The sequence below is a fragment of the Helianthus annuus genome, chromosome 6, assembly GCF_002127325.2.
Source record: "Helianthus annuus cultivar XRQ/B chromosome 6, HanXRQr2.0-SUNRISE, whole genome shotgun sequence".
NCBI lineage: Eukaryota > Viridiplantae > Streptophyta > Magnoliopsida > Asterales > Asteraceae > Helianthus > Helianthus annuus.
The window spans coordinates 71869778-71888942 of record NC_035438.2 but is presented as its reverse complement, the minus strand read 5'-3'; the positions used below and the strand labels follow the sequence as shown (position 1 = coordinate 71888942).

The following is a 19165-nucleotide window of genomic DNA, read 5'->3' as shown; positions in this document are numbered from 1 at the left end:
TTTTCCCCAGAACTGGTGGCTTGGCGTGGAAGCTACTCCACCTAACTACAATTTTTATAGGTTTTTTGGTTTAAAAAAGGAAAAAAAAATAATTCAATCTCTTATAGACCAAACGGAGTGGGCGTGGAAGCTACTCCACACCAGGCACACCAGCCCGCGTGCGACGTGGTGGGTGGGGTGAGCAAATCTTCACCGGCGTTGTGGAGATGAAGATGATGACGTGGTCGAGTTTGGTTGGTTGGGGCTTTTTGTTTTAATTTTTTAAATATAAAATAAATATAAAAGTGTATGCCACGTGTTACACCATACCACCCTTCCACACCCTATCCCACCCCGTCCTTTTTTTTTTGGCACCACGCCACTTTTCTGACAGTTACTGATGTGGTTGTCACATGGCGTGCTTTCTGACAGTTACTGATGTGGTTGTCACATGGCGCTTCACGCCTCCTTTTCATGCATTCCTACTCCTTATAATCTTAACACCAGTTAACAAGTAATCCCTTTATGCCCCTTAACACAAAGAGAGAATCTTAACACAAAGAGAGAATGGTGTGCAACTTCTATTAACAAGGCATGTCATCATTAACGCTCCAGATATTAAATGCCTTATAACACAACTAATTCAAACTCATTAACATGAAAAGCTAGAAATATAACCAAACTACAAACAATTCATAATTCTCATGACTTTAGGGCTTCAATACATCATGTAGTTGAAAAATAATTCCAGTACCTCTTATCATAATACAGAAAACAATCAATTAGATTCCTAAATCAATGAAGCATCTATTCTAGACTTTCATACTTCACACAACTCTTAACAAAATACTAGTCACACTATTCATCACAAAAGCCTCCACTACACTAATTTTTTCACAAAGAGAAAATATAACAAAACTAAAACAGCTACTGATCAATCAACTATTTGTTTCTTTCCCTAGTAGCTTGATCATATACACCTTCAACTTCAACTTCAACTTCCAGTTACACTTTAATCAATTAAAACATAAACTGATAGTCAATTACAGTTCATGAAAAACAACTAATTCAACTCCATAACCTTGAGATCAAAAATGCGAGACAAATCGTTGTCAAATTAATCACAAACAAGCACGAATATTTCATTAACCTAAACCTTACTGATTAACTGAGATACCCATTCGATTACAAAGTAAAATATAACAAAACTAAGACAGCTACTAATTAATCAACTATTTGTTCCTTTTCCTACTAGCTTAATCACGTAAACTTTTAGCTTTCAGTTACAATTCAATCAATAACATAAACTCACAGTCAATCACAGTTCATAAACAACAACTAATTCAACTCCATAACATCAAGATCGCAAATGCAATACAAATCCTAATCAAATCAACCATAAACAAACACAAATCCAGTAGATTTCATAACGTTCATAACCTAACCCTAACTGGTTAACTAATAAACACAAATTCAATAACAGGCCGAAATCGGAACATTTACTCGTAATCGAGGCTTTCGATAGGGCAAGGATTGGAGCCGACGATGGCAATCTGACTGGTGGTATTGGAGGCGGAACGGCGGAGGCGGAGGAGCGGCGCCGTGCCGGATTCTTCCCGCTGGTGACGTAAGCATAACCGTTCGCCATGCTTGTTCACACCGGTTATTTGATTATTTTTTGTTATTTGATTATTTTCGGAGAGCTTAAAAATGAAGGTTTCATTGTGTAACAATTTAGATAAAATTTTGGTTTTTAAAATTTTAAAGTTATGCAACTTGTGATAAAATATGGGTTTTGATTTATAGTGTTTTGTTTGGTATAAGTTTGGTGTATATTAAATTGATAGTGTGTGTGTTTTGTTATGATTTAATAAGTTGAATCATACATCACAAGTTAAGTCTATGATTTGATAGTGGGTGTTTTGTTATGATTTAATAAGTTGAATCATACATCACAAGTTAAGTCTATGATTTGATAGTGTGTGTTTGGTTATGATTTAATAAGTTGTGTGTTTTGTTATGATTTAATAAGTTGAATCATACATCACAAGCTAAGTCTATGATTTGATTAAACTTTGTATATATTTGATTGTTTTGAGTTAACGTTGGTTGTTAGGTGCTAAGTTGATAATTTGACAATATACGTAAAATTAGAGTAAACTATGATTTGCGTCTTTGTGTTTTTTTAACAGAATTAACTTGAGTCATCACTTTAAAAATGTTGCTCCCTGAGCCAATAAATTCATTTTTAGTCGCAATCCAAGTTTCTCCTACCTTCCGTTAGATTAATCTAACGAAAGGTAGGAGGAGGAACCCAGATTTTTACTAAAAAAGAACTCAGGGAGCAAAATTTTCTAAGTAGGGACTCAAGTTGACTCTGAAAAAAACACAGTGACGTAAATATTCCCTCGGAAAATTAATTATGAAATTAGTTATTATTTCACTTATAATATATAAGAGACGAGAGATTAATTACATTATAGTTGTGTAGACACTTCAACCCATCAATGTGAAGTAAATCAAATTCTTACCAGTGTTAAAAGTCGCTTTCCACAGTTTTTTTCAATAGAATTTAGACTTGTGTAATGGAACTAGTTAAAGTGGTTTGTTAAAATGTCACGTCACTTGCCACATAGGTATGTAGCCTTTAGCTAAATCACTTTTTCAAAAGGGTGTGATAGTTTTAAGAGTAAACTGCCATTTTGGTTCCTGTGGTTTGGGCTTTTTTGCCATTTTAGTTCAAATCTCAAACTTTTTACATCTGGGTCCCTGTGGTTTGTATTTTGTTGCCATTTTAGTCCAAAATCCAAAAACCCTCTATTTTGACTGTTGAAAACTGATTATTTGGTCCTTTAGTGCAGGGGCATTTTGGTCCATGTTAATTTATTATAGCATTTCAATTTCAATAATTAATAACATCATCTTCAAGAACATCATCAAACAACATCATCAAAACCTAGAAAATCCAGAAAATCATGAACATCATCTTCAAGAAAATCAAGAACCCAAAAAATCAAATCCAACCATCACCAACCACTACGATAACCACCATCGCACCACCACTGTGACAGTCACCAACATCAAATCCAACCATCACCGAATCGGCTAACTTTAAACGACAACATACACGGCTGTCTTGTACCTGCAAGAACTTTAACATCACCAGCAAACCACAACAATCCCCACCCGATCTGAACCCACAATAAGCAAACCACAAAAATCCCCACCTGATCTGAAAACACGACTTAACACCACTATAACAAATTCCCAAGATCTCAGAACTATTCTCATCACTTACCCGAACCCTAGATTGAATCAGAATGGATATCTCGTTCTACCATCAACGTCTTCCTCGGAATCTTGTCACATCATCCATGATCTACTTGATTTGAAACCCACTAACAGTTACTGTGGTTGCGATTTTACAGATCTGGGTACGAATTTGTGGAAGAAGAGTGGATACAGGAAGGATTAGGGGGTTATATGATTAGGTTTCTAATGGTTAAGTTTTATGCTTTCCGCCAGTTGTGATTGCTAAGATGATGGTGGTTTTCGGAGGTTAGGGAGGTGGTGGTGGTTGCGAAGATGATGTTGGTTTCCTGCGACGGCGGTGGTGGCCGGATGATGATGGTGGTGATGGAGAAAACCTAGAGAGATAGGGAACCGAGTGAAAGAGAAGAGAGTTAAGAGAGAAGAGAGTTAAGAGAGAGAGAGAGAGAGTTAACTTGAAGATGATGAGGTTGAAGATGAGAGTTGATCTGGGTTTTAAATGAATTTACAACAAATCTGGGTTTTAAATGAATTTACAACAAATTAAATTTAAAAAATGATCAAAATGCCCCTGCACTAAAGAACAAAATAATCAGTTTTAAACAGTCAAAATAGAGAGTTTTTGAATTTTGGACTAAAATGGCAACAAAATGCAAACCACAGGGACCCAGATGTAATAAGTTTAAGATTTGGACTAAAGTGGCAAAACTGGCCAAACCACAGGGACCAAAATGGCAGTTTACTCTAGTTTTAATTAAGGCTTTCATTATTTTTACACCTCCAATTCTTATTTTCACATTCCTTTCACTTTATCTCTCTATATATATCTACTCATCTATAAAAAGAGATAGAGGGAAGATGCGTGTGAATATTAATTCACTTTCATCAAAACCTCAATCATTAATTCACCGTGTATTTAAAAGAAAAAAATGTGTGATTGATTAGACAAGGCATGAGCCTCACTCAATCTCGTTAGTGAGCTAACGAAACTAGCTTTGGTGCCCCATTTCATTTGCACGGTAACGTGTTTGGGGCGTGAAAGAGATGATGTGGCATGCTCTTCACACTCCACTACACAAAATCTTACAATAAATTTGAGTGCTATTGTGATCCTTTATAACATAACTAATGTCACTTCTTATTCACAAGTTTTCATGACACTTTGTGAAACTGATCGGCATATGCTCATTTGTTGCCCGGTTAAGTTGCATTAGAGTTTGATAAGATAAAATTATGTAGCAGGTAGATGCTTTTACTAGAACATCACAATTTAGACTTATTCATTTGACAAAGAATTCGTATCTATTTTGATTATCTTAATTTAATGCAAGATCACACGGAATGAATGTGGAAAAGTAGTGTGTTGACCCTTTCACGCTGGGAACACCACCCCTTGTGGTGGTGTGATGGTGAGGGCAGGGAGTTTTCCACCGGCGTGTGGGGTATTTGGGTTGTGAGGTAGAGACTTTTGATTGGTGGGTGGATTTTGGGTATGTTTTACTTGGTTGATGTTTTTTTTTTATAAAAACGCCACTAACCACGCCGCTCTCACTCCTCCCTTTTTTGCACCACGCCACTTTTCTAACGCGTGCTGACGTAACAGCCACATGTCGAATCACACCACTCTTTCATGTCCCCCACTCCGTATAGTCTAAATGCTAAGTTGATACTAATTGGGTGATGGTCCATTAACAAAGAGAAAACCTTTATACATCTGAGTTTAAAAGGAAAAAAATAAGTTCAAGTCTCATAGACAATATATGTTAAAAGAAATTTGCCATTAAAAAAATAATAGCTAAGTTGTTGGTTAGACTATAGATGAAGAAAAATAAAAAATTATGAAAGTAGTTGTTGTTAGATATGTTTCTGAAATTATGGCAAAGGTTAAGACTATACATGGAGAAAAATAGAAAAATATGAAAGTAGTTATTATTTTGTAAATATGTTTCTAAAATTATGGAAAAGATTAATTACATCATAGGGTATTTTCATTCTAGAAGACGAGTGGTCTAAACAAGCGGGCCGAGCTCGACCTTTCTATTACTCGACCTTGGCTCGTCATGCTTTTGTGAAGTTTGAGTTTGAGTTCGGCTCAGTTCAAGTTTACTTATTTGTGCTTCAGTTCGGCTTGCGAGTAAAACGCAAAGCTCGAGCTATTTTGAGAACAATCTCAAATGAGCTAAAAGCTCGGCTTGAGCTCGCTTCGATATCGTTTAAACGAGCTAAATCTCGACTCTCCGATGTTATTAGTTGAAACCATATAGGCCTAAGCGGAAACCGACTTCGGCTTTTTAGAATTGGGTTATAATCATCATTATCAATATAATATATACATAAAAACTAAATTTTTGTTTGGGCCTATTGAAGCTCGCGAGCCTAAACGAGTTGTGTATTTCAGGCTCAAGCTCGGGCTCAATAACTAAACGAGTTGTATTTCAGGCTCGAGTTTAATTTCAGGCTCAATAACTAAAAGTGTTGTGTGATTTCCAGGAAGCTTGTCTTGATGAAGAAAGGTTTTTGAAGCAAAAGTCTAAAGTGGAATGGCTTCGAGCGGGCGATTCCAATTCAGCTTATTTCCACATGTCTCTCAAGAGCAAGAATCATCGAAGCCGCATAGATGTTATATCTGATGCAAATGGTACAACTTATGAGGGTGATAACGTTCCTGATGCTCTAGTAAATCATTATGCAAATTTTTTGGGTTGTCAAGGTCAGACCTCTTTTGATCCTTCTCCTGAACTGTTTACTAGGAAACTAGATACGGTAGTAGCTAACAATATGGTTCGGCCTGTTACTATTGATGAAATAAAGTCGGCTATGTATGCTATTGGAAATTATAAAGCTCCAGGGCCAGACGGGTTTACGGCTGCTTTCTTTAAGCATGCTTGGAACATAGTGGGTAATGATATTTCGAATGCGGTCCTAGATTTTTTCAATACGGGGAAGCTCTTAAAACAATTCAACCACACTCTCCTTGCGCTGATTCCAAAGGTTATGACGCCTACGAGAGTGACCGACTATCGTCCGATCTCTTGTTGTAACGTCCTGTATAAATGCATTAGCAAGGTGTTGGTTGATCGTATAAAAGATGCTTTAAGTGGGATAGTTAGTATTAATCAGTCTGCGTTCGTCCCGGGGAGGCGAATATCGGATAACATTTTGCTAACTCAGGAATTGATGCATAACTACCATAGGCACTTTGGCCCTCCCAGATGCGCTTTTAAAGTTGATATTCAGAAAGCGTATGATACAGTTGACTGGGGATTTCTTAAACAAGTTCTTTTGGGCTTTGGTTTCCATCGAGTTATGGTAGACTGAATTCTGGTTTGTGTGTCTACTACTTCATACTCGGTATGCATTAATGGTAATGTCTATGGGTTCTTTGATGGTAAGCAGGGTTTAAGGCAGGGGGACCCCCTTTCCCCGTATCTTTTTACGCTCGTTATGGAGGTGCTAACTTGTATTTTGCAGCACATGGTTAGGATTGATTCTTCATTCAGATTCCATAATAAGTGTGAGGAACAAAAGATTGTTAATTTATGTTTTGCAGATGATTTATTCCTGTTTGCTAGAGGAGATGTTATTTCGGCACGATGTATTATGAACTCCCTTAAAGATTTCACTAAAATGTCGGGTTTGGTTCCTAGTTCTCAGAAAAGCACGGGTTTCTTTTGTAATGTCCCAGATCATGTTAAAATGGCGATTTTGAGTGCTATTCCTTTTGAGGAGGGTACGCTTCCGGTCCGTTACTTGGGTGTTCCTCTTTTGTCTTCCAGGCTCCTATATAAGGATTATAGTATTCTAGTTGAGCGTCTGGATCAGCGTATTCACAACTGGAAGAATAAGCTCCTTTCTTTTGCAGGGAGAGTTCGGCTTATTATTTCGGTTTTGTCAGCTATGCATGTCTACTGGTCTTCGGTCTTCATCTTACCGGCTCGGATTATTCATGACTTAGAAGCAAAAATGCGGAATTTCCTTTGGTCTCAGGGCTCCTTTCAACGAGGGAAGGCTAAGGTTTCTTGGAAATCTGTTTGTGTTCCTAAAAAGGAAGGTGGGCTGGGTATTAGAAGGATTGGAGACGTGAACAAGGCTTTGATGGTTTCTCATGTTTGGAGTATTCTTACGAATCGGGAGTCTCTTTGGGTCGCTTGGATTCACTCTTACAGGCTAAAGGGTCGAAATTTTTGGGAATGTAAGTCTGTTCCGAATTGCTGCTGGAGTTGGAGAAAATTATTACAGTTGCGGCTGTTAATTAGGAGTTTTTGTTGGTCCAAACTGGGAAATGGAAGAGATACATCAGTTTGGTATGACAATTGGAGTGGTATTAGTCCGTTGAGTTCTTTTCTATCGTCCAGAACTATCACAAGGGAGGGATTCTCGTTACAAGCCACTGTTGCGGATTTGATGTCTAATGGCTCTTGGTTATGGCCTGCTGCGTGGAGAGACACCTACCCGGTTCTTATTCAGCTAGATCAGGTACAAAGGGATGCTAATAATCAAGATTGTTTGCTCTGGAAAGATGGGGATGAGGTTAGTGATTATTCGTCTTCGGGGGTATGGAATTCTATCAGAATTAGTGAACCAGAGGTGAAGAGGTGAATTGGCATAGTATAGTTTGGTTTTCGCAATGTATTCCTCGGCATGCCTTCTTTATGTGGCATAGTATAGTTTGGTTTTCGCAATGTATTCCTCGGCATGCCTTCTTTATGTGGCTTATTATGCGGAAGAAGCTGGTGACTCAAGATAAAATCATGTATTGGAATTACACTCGAACAACTAACATGAATATGATGTGCTGCCTCTTATGCTACGAGAGTCTGGACTCGCATGATCACTTATTCTTTGAATGCAAGTTCTCGGCAAAGGTTTGGGAGTTGATTCGTGCAAAAGCAGGTATGGATAATGTGGAAGCTAAATGGAGTGCTATTACAGAGTGGCTTCGTCAGCGTGCTAGGTCCAAGTCCGCTGCCAACTTAGTATGTCGATTGCTTGTTGCTGCGTCTGCCTATGTTATTTGGCGAGAAAGAAACACTCGTTTTTTTCAAAAACCATGCTAGGCCACCGGAAACTATTTGTGACTCGATTTGTGATACCGTTCGATACAGATTGATGGGTTTAAAGTTCAAGAATACATCAAAAGTGCGGATTCTACTTCAGCGGTGGGATATTCATGGTGCTTTGGCTGTTGACGATGGAGGTTGATTGACGGGTTGTGTTTTGTGTGTCCTAGATGTTAGTCTAGTCGTTTTTGCTTTGGCGTGTTGCTTGTTTTATTTTGTTCCACTCTCATGAGGCATGTCTCATGTTTGAACTAGTAAGGGCTTTCCTTACTACTTATTTTTATGGTTTGTGAATATAAAATCACCGGGGTAACCCTTTACCCAAAAAGATTCTATGTAGCTCTTGAGTTTGTAAGCTTGTTTACACTCATAGGTAATACTAAAGTAACCAGTTTTAACCTCCTGAGCTCGTAAAATTGAATTATAAAAGATTAATACTCAACGACTCTATGTAGCTCTTGAGTATGTAGGCTTGTTTACACCCATAGGTAATACTAAGTAACCAGTTTTAACCTCCTGAGCTCGTAAAATTGAATTATAAAAGATAAGGGCATGTTTGGCTAAGCTTTTCCAACCATCTTATTGGCTTATTGACTTATCAAAAAGCCAATAAGCAGTTTTTAGTGTTTGGCAAATGGAAAATTGCTTTTTAAAATGACTTTTTGATATGAAGGAAAAGGAGTTTTTGAAAAGTTAAAAGATTGTGACTTCTTGATCAGCTTATAGCTTTTCAAACAACAAATTACCAATATACCCCTTATTTTTTAACATCCCTTATGAAATAATGCCCCTTTTAGTCATTTTACATCAATAAGCTAAGTCAAACACTTTTTAAAAAACAATTTATTGACTTATTGGTTTTTTCCACCCCATAAGCTAATCCAAACACTTTTTTTTAAAAACTCATTTTCAAAAAGTCTTTTTCCCAAAAGTCCTTTTCTCAAAAGTCCTTTTCGACTTAAATAAGCTTAGCCAAACATGCCCTAAATACTCAACGATTCTATGTAGCTCTTGAGTATTACACCCATAGGTAATACTAAGTAACCAATTTTAACCTCCTGAGCTCGTAAAACTGAATTATAAAAAATTAATACTCAAGGATTCTATGTACCTCTTGAGTCTATAGGATTATTTACACCCATAGATAATACTAAAGTAACTAGTTTTAACCTCCTAAGCTCGTAAAACTCAATTATAAAAGGTTAATACTCAACAAAACAAGTATACAAAATTTACAGTTTTTTTAAATATAAATAAGTTAAAAATAAAATACTCAAAGCACGTGCAAGCAAGAAACCCCTAAAATTATTTTAGTTATTACGAGGAATGGTGGGCTATAGCTTTCAATTAAAACTTTTTAAAAGGCTTAAAAATTACGACAAAAAAGTGGTCCTGTCCTCGTAAAGAGCAAGTAACGACGAAAGTCATTGCTTATATTTCCTACACACAAATATTAAAGGGTCATGGTATCTAGACATCCCTAAAAATTAGTGTACATCTCTCAATACGAAGTGTATAGCACAATACGCTTCCTATAGGTTTAAAAGCAATAAATGCTAAACCAATAGGAACCGTAGAGGCCAATACGCTTCCTATTCGCTTGCTGAAACCTGTTACTCTCTGCCATGCAGGAAGTGCTGAAAAGTACTCACAACTTTTGAAAACTGAGTTCAACAGGAGGCGTATTGGCCAATACGATTCCTTTACAGTTACCAGGAAGTGTATTCAGCAATACGCTTCCCATAGGGTTTTGGTTGGTGGACCAATTAAATCAATAGGAAGCGTATAGGGCAATACGCTTCATATTGATACGATGAACAAATATGCTCTGACATGCAGGTAGTTCAGAACTGAAAAGCTGTAAAGTGACTCGAATATGAAGCGTATAGAGCAATACGATTTCCATAGGGAGCCAATAGGAAGCGTATAGGGCAATACGCTTCCCATAGGGTTTTGGTTGGTGGACGAATTAATTTCATACGAAGTGCATTGGGCAATATGGTTCCTATAGGACCAGAAATCTGTTATATATCCAAGCTTTGGGGATGAATGTATTATGACGAAAATTCACAAACTAAACAATCCGATCAAACCATTCGTATCACGATGTCGTCTAGGGGCCTCAATTATATTTTGGTGATTATTCAAACGAGTCATATCCGAACGAATCATACGTCTCCGAAAGTAAAATCGAGCACGTTGTTGAACGAGGGGAGAAAGAGGTTGCATCCATGGTTCGTTGTAATGACGGGTTTCAGGTGCCCGATTTGAACCAAGAGTACGCAGATGAACCTGAAAGCTATCCGCAATACCAATACCCGTCTTACTATTCGCATGCGGATGTAAAACACGAGAACGAATACGAGTATGAGTACGGGGAACGTGTTAAACATATCGAGGAAGATGATAACGGTTTAGAGGAAGATGATAACAATTTCGAGGAAGCTGATGACAAGGAGGAAGTTGCCAACGATAACGAAGAACCTAACCCGGAACTCTTTTGTCGGGGCGAATCGTCAAGCTTGGGCATGGCAGCCGTTGGTACATCACCCGCTTTTGGAGGCTGAGGAGGTTCAGATGCCTCAGATGGCTGAGCAGGAGGGCGGGCATGATGATGTTGAGGTCCCGCCTCAGCATGAACATGGGGTCATCAGCATCCACAGAGAGCTTATCGTGCGGTTAGGTTGCCTCGGTCAACCAACCGTTTTCTCGATAGGATTTTGCGTAACCAAGATGAGCAGATGCGGCTTCTAACATCTCACGGTCGCCAGATGGACCGGTTGCATGATGACATGGGGTGGATGATGACTGGCATGGGTGAAATGTATAAGCATATTGGTATGTCGGTTCCACCCCATCCATCACCATGAGTTTATCAGGGCCAGGGCCCGTTCTATACGCAGTAGCCTGACCCGTCCATGTCATCCTTTACTCAGCCCATCCTATTTTATTTCATTATCTATGATCAATTTAATGTTATGAAATGTAATGGATAATTTGTTTAAATTCTTATAGGCTTCAGGCCCATCCTATTCTCAGCCCAACCTTTGGATGCCGAGTTTTCCTCGGTCTGGCCAGACGATGCCGCTCTTTCCTTTATTCGGCACTTCCATGCATGTATGTTATTTTGTTTTTATTTCAATTTTTATGAACAATTTTAATATTATGTAATGATTATTTTGTTTAAATTTTTTATAGGCTCCGGGCATGTCCTGTACGCGGCACAACCCGTCGCCCTCTATTAGGCGTGGCCCAATATTTACGGAGGAGGAGCTCGCGGAGTCTAACGAGGAGTCCGATGAGGAGTCTAACGAGGAGTCTGACGAGGATTGATGAAGATAGTGGTTTGTGATGTTTTTATATGATGCAATATTGTACGAACAATTTAGTTTTAATGTTTTGATGTATGAACGATTTAATTTTCTGTTTAATTAGGATATGTTTGTTTTGGTAAGTTATAATGTATGTATATGTTTAGTTTGTTTGGATTGCTTAATTTAACTTTCTTGTTTACAAAAATTTTTAACAAAAAACAATCATTATTTTATAACATAAAAACTAATCAGATTAAAAAAAAAAGTTTGGTAAGAGAAATATGTGATGCGTGAAAAGGAAAATTCTTCTAGGGTCGTATAGGGCAATACACTTCATCTGAAAAGTGTCTGAAAAGCATTTGAAAAGTTGTCCAATAGAAAGCGTATAGATCAATACGCTTGGGCTTAGAGGAACCATATAGCCCAATACGCTTTAGGGTTAAGGATGTGCAAATAAAAATGAGGGATGTGTGGATACTAATCTTTAATTTCTACGTTCAACTTTTTGTTATTTTCTATATGTTCTTTTGTATTCCATTAAAACAGCAAGGCAAATGATACTTTTATTTAGGAAATAACGAATTTTAATAATCTCAACTATTAGTTATTGATCGGTAATGGTCTCAACTTCAAAAATAAACAGTGGTGGTCCCATATTTTTACATATTGTAAACCAATGGACTTATACTAACAGAACCTTAATTTCTTTTTGTCCCCTTATCATTTTCGGTTTAGTAAGGTCCATTGATTTAAATATGTGAAAATGTGAGACCACCACTGATTGTTTTTGAAGCTGGAACCGTTGCCGACCAACGACTAATAGTTTGGCTTATTAAATCCATTATTCTTTTATTTAAACCAAAACGACCCAATAGTAAGATGTTATAAATGTCAATTACTGTCACAACTACGAACTGACAAAATAAAAAGGATCAAACGACATAATTCATAGGTTACAATCAAACACTCTCCATTCGTTCCATGGTGGCACCATCATCTTTGCTTTACCCAATCATACGAGATTTCCTTTATTTCTTCGACTATCCTTTGTGCAAGCAAATCATCAGGAAAATCCAGTTAGACACATATTGTAACATTTAGCTTTTATGTCCTTTATTTAGTTTTCAATGACATTTTACGTATATCATATTCGCTTGACATGCCATTTTTTTAAATTATTTGAAGCAAAATGATTGTCCAAATACCCCACCCCATCCCAAATTTTTAGCTGTAAAAGAAGGCATGGAACACATTCACTAGGCATGGAACACATTCACTAATTTAAAACGTATGATCCATTGACATTTCAAACAAGAAATTTTAATTGGGAGGCATGGAACATATTCATTTATTTAAAACGTATGGCCCTTTGACATTTCAAAGAAGAAATCAATTTTAACTGGGTGAGGCCCTTATTTATTTTTTTTTAGCGGCTAACAAAATCAATCCTGAGCACTCTTAGGGCACCCACTGGACCAAATGGAGTACTTTGAGAGTAACCAGAGTCCACCACCAATTTCGGGGAAAACCCGGTAACCCACCCGTCCGTAGGCACGACGGTAAAATTACCATTAAAACCCATTTAGCTCAAGGATCGAACCCAAGTTTTCCTGGGTATTCTATCATTGTCCACCAGTTTCTCACTCTACACCAAGTGGGAGTTAAACATGCATCTCCCAAAAGAAATGTTGGCCTTCCATCACTTGAACTAGAGATTATTAGCGCTTGACACACCCTTTTACTGGCATTAAAGATAGGCTAAATTGCACTTTTCGTCCTTTATGTTTCAATGTTTCGACAGACGCTGTCCTTTAACTTAAAAATTACACTGTATGTTTTTTATGTTTGCAATCATTAACGGGCGGTGTCATTTCAGCTAAACCCAGTTAACTTTTTTATGTTAAAACCCCTCACATGTAACTTTGTAAAACTCCTTAACAACAGGGACCATATGTGCAATACCCAAATTCTGTTGGACCCAACTTAAACCCCATCGGTTCATCATCATCACATCATCTTTCTCCCCTGTTACATCTTTCTCCCCTGTTACACCCAATTAAATAATCAGAATTACCAGGTTTCAATCTATAATCATTTGTTTAAAATCGTCACGGGAGCTACCTTAGATCATTCTGATTTCTGAAAGAATCTATTTCACCTCTAATCCCTGTAAATCCCCTCCTTCTCTTGATCTTTCAGAACCCCTAGCAATGCAAGAAACCCAAAAAAGAAGAATCCGCCAGACGATGCTATTAGGACATGGAAAACGACAAGAATAAAAATGAATATATGAAGCTGGTGAACCGCTTAATATGATATCATCGGAACCATTCCCTGGACACATCAAAAGAATCAAACAAACAAAATACAATTAATTAAAATGGGTGACCCTCACAAACAAAAAATATTTTTTAATTCATGGAAAAACAACCTCAGAACAAGTACTGCCGTTGTCACTGGCTCTGGCTAAAACTCGTCGGAATATCATTTCTTCACTCAAAGAAAGCAATTTCCGGTGTTGATCACCGCCACCTTTCTTTTTATCATCTCCATCATCGTAATCTTTCACTTTACATGGAAGCATTTTGTAGCCAACCTTTTCAGGAACACATATTTTGGCAACGTATTTTGTACCCACCGTTAATAGCAATGATATAAACGCTAAGGTAGTGTTTGGTATGCAGGAATGAGAGGCGTAATGGAATGGATGATTACGATGGAATGAAGAAAATGGTGTTTGGTTAGTCAATGGAATGGAATCACCCATTCCAAAAGCCATTCCATTCCCTCAAAATCATTCCATCCATCCCCCATGTTTTTTTTTCATTCCATCCCCTCTTTCACCATTCATCAACAACACCACAACCCACCATCTTCGCCACAACCCACCACCACCCATCACCGACGCCATTGCCGCCACCCGCAACCCGACAACCACCTTCGCCGCCGCCGCCACCCACCCGCCACCGTTACCACCCACCGTCGCGACCAACCGCCAACGCCCCTCGCCGCCGTCACCCACCACCATCGTCGATGCCACCCCCACCACCACCAACCACCGCCACCTCCGCCGCCACCCACCACCAATGGCCGCCGCCACCGCCACTCGTCATCGTCGTCGCATCGCCACTCGCCGCCACCACCACCACCTATCGCCGCTGCCGCCACCCACCACTGCCACCTATAACCACCCACAATCACTACCACCGACCACCACCACCACCACCACCACTCACCGCTAATTTTATTCCTTCGTTTTTCTTGCCACCAAACAATACACAATAATAATTCATTTCATTCACACATGGTAACCAAACAAGACATGGAATGGTAATGATCCATTGCATTCCCTCGTCCATTCCATTACTTCGTCCATTCCATTCCTTCGTCTATTCCATTACCCCATACCAAACAGACCCTAATAGCATCAGCTCTAGATTCACAACAAAGGATTATTATTATTAGAATAAAGGGTAAATTACTTTTTGAGTCCCTGTGTTCTATGGGTTTTAACCACTTGAGTCCAAAAGCAAAAAGTTTAACGACCTGAGTCCCCATAAACATTTTTCTTAACCATTTGAGTCCAAATTTCTAACACTGTTAGAATTTTTTGGTTAAGTATTGTTAAATGACCAAAATACCCTTATAACTAAAAAAATAAAATAATAAATGCCCCTGTATTAAAAAATAGAGAAATATATACCCCTATATCACTGCCCCACCTTCGACACCATGCCTAAAATCATATCATTTCTGATTTACCGGAAAACAACCACCTCCGATCATCTCCACCACCAGCCATGGGCGGTTCTCTTCGATTCCGACTCACAATCAGAATTAGAAGACGACAACAAGTATGAAGACGCACCGGAAGATCACAAAACAGTTCCGATCAAAGCCGTAGATGATCTCGATTCGAAGCTCAAATCACTCAAGCTGAAATATTCCAATAACCCTATTATGAACATACTTTAAACCCTGTGAAAGTATTTCCATTCTTCTTAAACTTCCCTTTTCTACTAGTGTCCATTTGGAACCACAAAATGTCTCCTTTGTTTCATTCTACTTCATTTAACCATTCAAATACATCTTTTAGTTATGTAGCTATTCCTTTTATATGAAAACTAACATCTATATTTGAAGACATGACTGCAAAAATCATTTTCAAAATCGATCAATACCTTACACAAGTATCTATAAGTTCACATCTTATAACCAATGTGCCAAAATCAAAACTTCTCTCAAACACATTACTAATAGGAATCTCTTGTTGCTAACCTGTCTTTTAACTCTTTCCGGCTTGCTTTTCTTTGGATTTTGAAAGTAGGATCTAAAATTAGGGCTAGGGTTTCAACAGATATGCAATTGAAAATGTTTGGGGATGATTGGCGGGTTGACTTTGTTAACTCTGGAGTATGGGCTATGAGTTTTTTTAGTGATGAGGAGTACAGAGAGTTGCAGGTGATGCAGTGGTGGTTGACGGTGGAGAAGGTGGTGATAGTGGTGGAGGTGCGGTTTGCAGGCGGTGACAGTGGTGTTTGACGGTGGGGAAGGTGGTGATAGTGGTGGAGGTGCGGGGATGGTGGTGGTGCGGTGGTGTTAATGGTGGTGGTGCGGTGGTGTTAATGGTGGTGGTAGGGGTCTAGAGAGCGAGAAAGGAGAGACACTAAAGTGTGCCAGATACTGAAGTGTGCAAGTATGTTTAATAATATATATATATAAATATAATTTATTTTTTATTAATTTTATTAAAATCTTTTTGCATTACAAACTTGTTCTTTATACTCTTGTGCATATAAGAGTTGTACTTTGTGTGCAAATGACTAAAATGCCCTTGTAGTTAACTGACTTTGTGGATGGTGTTAAAAATTTGGACTCAAATGGTTAAGAAAAATGCTTATGGGGACTCAGGTCGTTAAACTTTTTGCTTTTGGACTCAAGTGGTTAAAACCCATAAAACACAGGGACTCAAAAAGTAATTTACCCTAGAATAAATATCTATTCAAGGGTTTCTAAAAGATCAAGAGAAGGAGGGGGACTTACAGGGATTAGAGATGAAATAGATTCCTTCAGAAATCAGAATGATCTAAGGTAGCTCCCATGATGATTTAAAACAGATGATTATAGATTAAAACCTAGTAATTCAGAATATTGAATTGGGTGTAACAGGGGAGAAAGATGATGTAAGGGTGTGTGTGGGTGGGGGGGGGGGAGAGTTAAGTAGGGAGTTGACGTGGCGCGTGTTGATTGGTTGTGGGTAAGAGAGGTCACTCCCCATGATGAATCGATGGTGTTTAAATTCGGTCCAACAGAATTTGGGTATTGCTCATATGGTCCCTGCTATTAAGGAGTTTTTACAAAGTTACGCGTGAGGGGTTTTAACATAAAAAGTTAACTAGGTTTAGTTGAAAGGACACCGCCCGTTAATGATTGCAAACATAAAGGACGTACCGTGTAATTTTTAAAGTTAAAGAACAGCGTCTGTCGAAACATTAAAACATAAAGACGAAAAGTGAAATTTAACCTTAAGAGTTAACTGCCATTTTCGTCCCTGTGGTTTGGTCACTTTGGCCATTTCAGTCCATTTTTCAAAAATGCGCCATTTTCCTCCCCGACGTTCTGGAAAGGTGCCATTTCAGTCCAAAAATCATAACCCAGTTAAGTCAGTTAGTAAATAAGGACTGATTGTGTAAATTTGTAACATACAGGACTGATTGTGTAAATTTGTAACACGACCACCACTAGCCCTGCCACCACCACCACTCCGCTGCCACCACCACCACCACCGCCACCACCGCCACCACAGCCACCACCGCCACCACAAACAACCATGGCAGCCATTGTAAACAACCATATGCCGCCACTCTTCTCCACTTCCGGCCAACAACCTTTCTTCTCCGATGACCTGCGTCTACCATATCATCACCATCTAATCACCTCATCGATCTAACCAGATAACCAATCCAAACGAGTTGAACGATAATCACCGACGAGCAATTATCTCGAGCCGAGTGATGGAATCAAGTCTGATGCATCGGTTTGCTTTTATCAGATTTTCATGATTAATCTTCGTCTGATCTGTATCGAGTAAACCTGCTGCTACTTCATCGTTACCGGCGACTGCATCATCACCATCGCCGGCGACTACATCAACCATCTTCGTCACCTGCAACTATCACGTGAACCACCATTAGACACCGTAGTACCTCACTCCGACAACCATCTTCATACGCCACCACAAGAATGACTAAAACAAGCAACACCATCCATGCTACTGTTCCATTGACAACCCCAATATATCGAAACACACAATCAAAACAGAAAATATCACAATAAACTCGTCAGATCTGAAACACACCAAGAACAAACACGCTGGAATCAGCAAAGTCGCTGCACAACACACTGACCAGGTCTGAACAATGGTGGTGAACGATGACCGGAGTGAGGTTCAGGTTAAGTTCAGGTGGTTATCGGGCACGGTGGTCTCGAGAACTCCGAACACAGCGGTGGTGATGTGCTTGGTGATCGTTGTGATTGTTGACGGAGATGATGACGATGATGAACGGTGACTGTTGATGAACAATGATGGATGGATAGATTGGTGTATCTCCGGTGGTAAGACGTGGTAGCAGGTCGGGTTATGTATGGAATGGTGGTTCGAAGAACTGTTGATGATGGTGGTGGCAGTGGCTGTGGTGGCGGTGTGGCTGTGGTGGTGGTGGCGGTGGTGGCGGTGGTGGCTGTGGTGGCGGTGGTGGCGGTGGTGGTGGTGGTGGCAGCGGAGTGGTGGTGGTGGCAGGGCTAGTGGTGGTGGTGTTACAAATTTACACAATCAGTCCTTTATGTTACAAATTTACACAATCAGTCCTTATTTACTAACTGGCTTAACTGGGTTATGATTTTTGGACTGAAATGGCACCTTTCCAGAACGTCGGGGAGGAAAATGGCGCATTTTTAAAAAATGGACTGAAATGGCCAAAGTGACCAAACCACAGGGACGAAAATGGCAGTTAACTCTAACCTTAAAGATACTATCTTTTATTATATATAATAATGTTCATGTATATCAATGTATAAGGTGCTATTTATCATATATAATATATATATTTGCATAGCATCAACATTATAAGTGTTTTCATATTATATCACCGGAAACTATCTAAATAGACAAGTTGACAAAGCAAATCATCAAAATAGACATTAACTGTCGGCTACCGCTTAGCCAGCTTTTGTTTTGTTGGCTTAGCATATAAATTTGTCAAACTCAGCCCCCCAAATTTATCGGCTAAGCCAACATTTAAAAGTTAATATTTTATAATAAAGAAAGTAAACGTAGCTATTTTTATGAATTTTCTCACATTTTATTATATATATATATATATATATATTAACTAGTAAAAGGGTCATGAGTAGTACATGACCCTTCTTAGAGGGTCTTTGGGGTTGAGTTTTGAAGGAGACTTTTAGATTATTGAGTTTTGAAATCGTAAATAATCAGTTTTGAGTGTTAGGGTAAAAAAAAATTAAAAAATTGATTATTTG

General features: G+C 38.7%; 1 long non-coding RNA gene across 1 annotated transcript; it reads right to left on the bottom strand.

The window, feature by feature from the left end:
* Positions 1–12964: 12964 nt before the first annotated feature.
* LOC110864093 lies at positions 12965–14265 on the bottom strand. Its single transcript, XR_002549616.2, has 3 exons — positions 14055–14265; positions 13745–13957; positions 12965–13666 (listed from the first exon to the last, which is right to left on the bottom strand). It is a non-coding gene; the product is annotated as an uncharacterized LOC110864093 (long non-coding RNA).
* Between the last annotated feature and the right edge of the window lie 4900 nt (positions 14266–19165).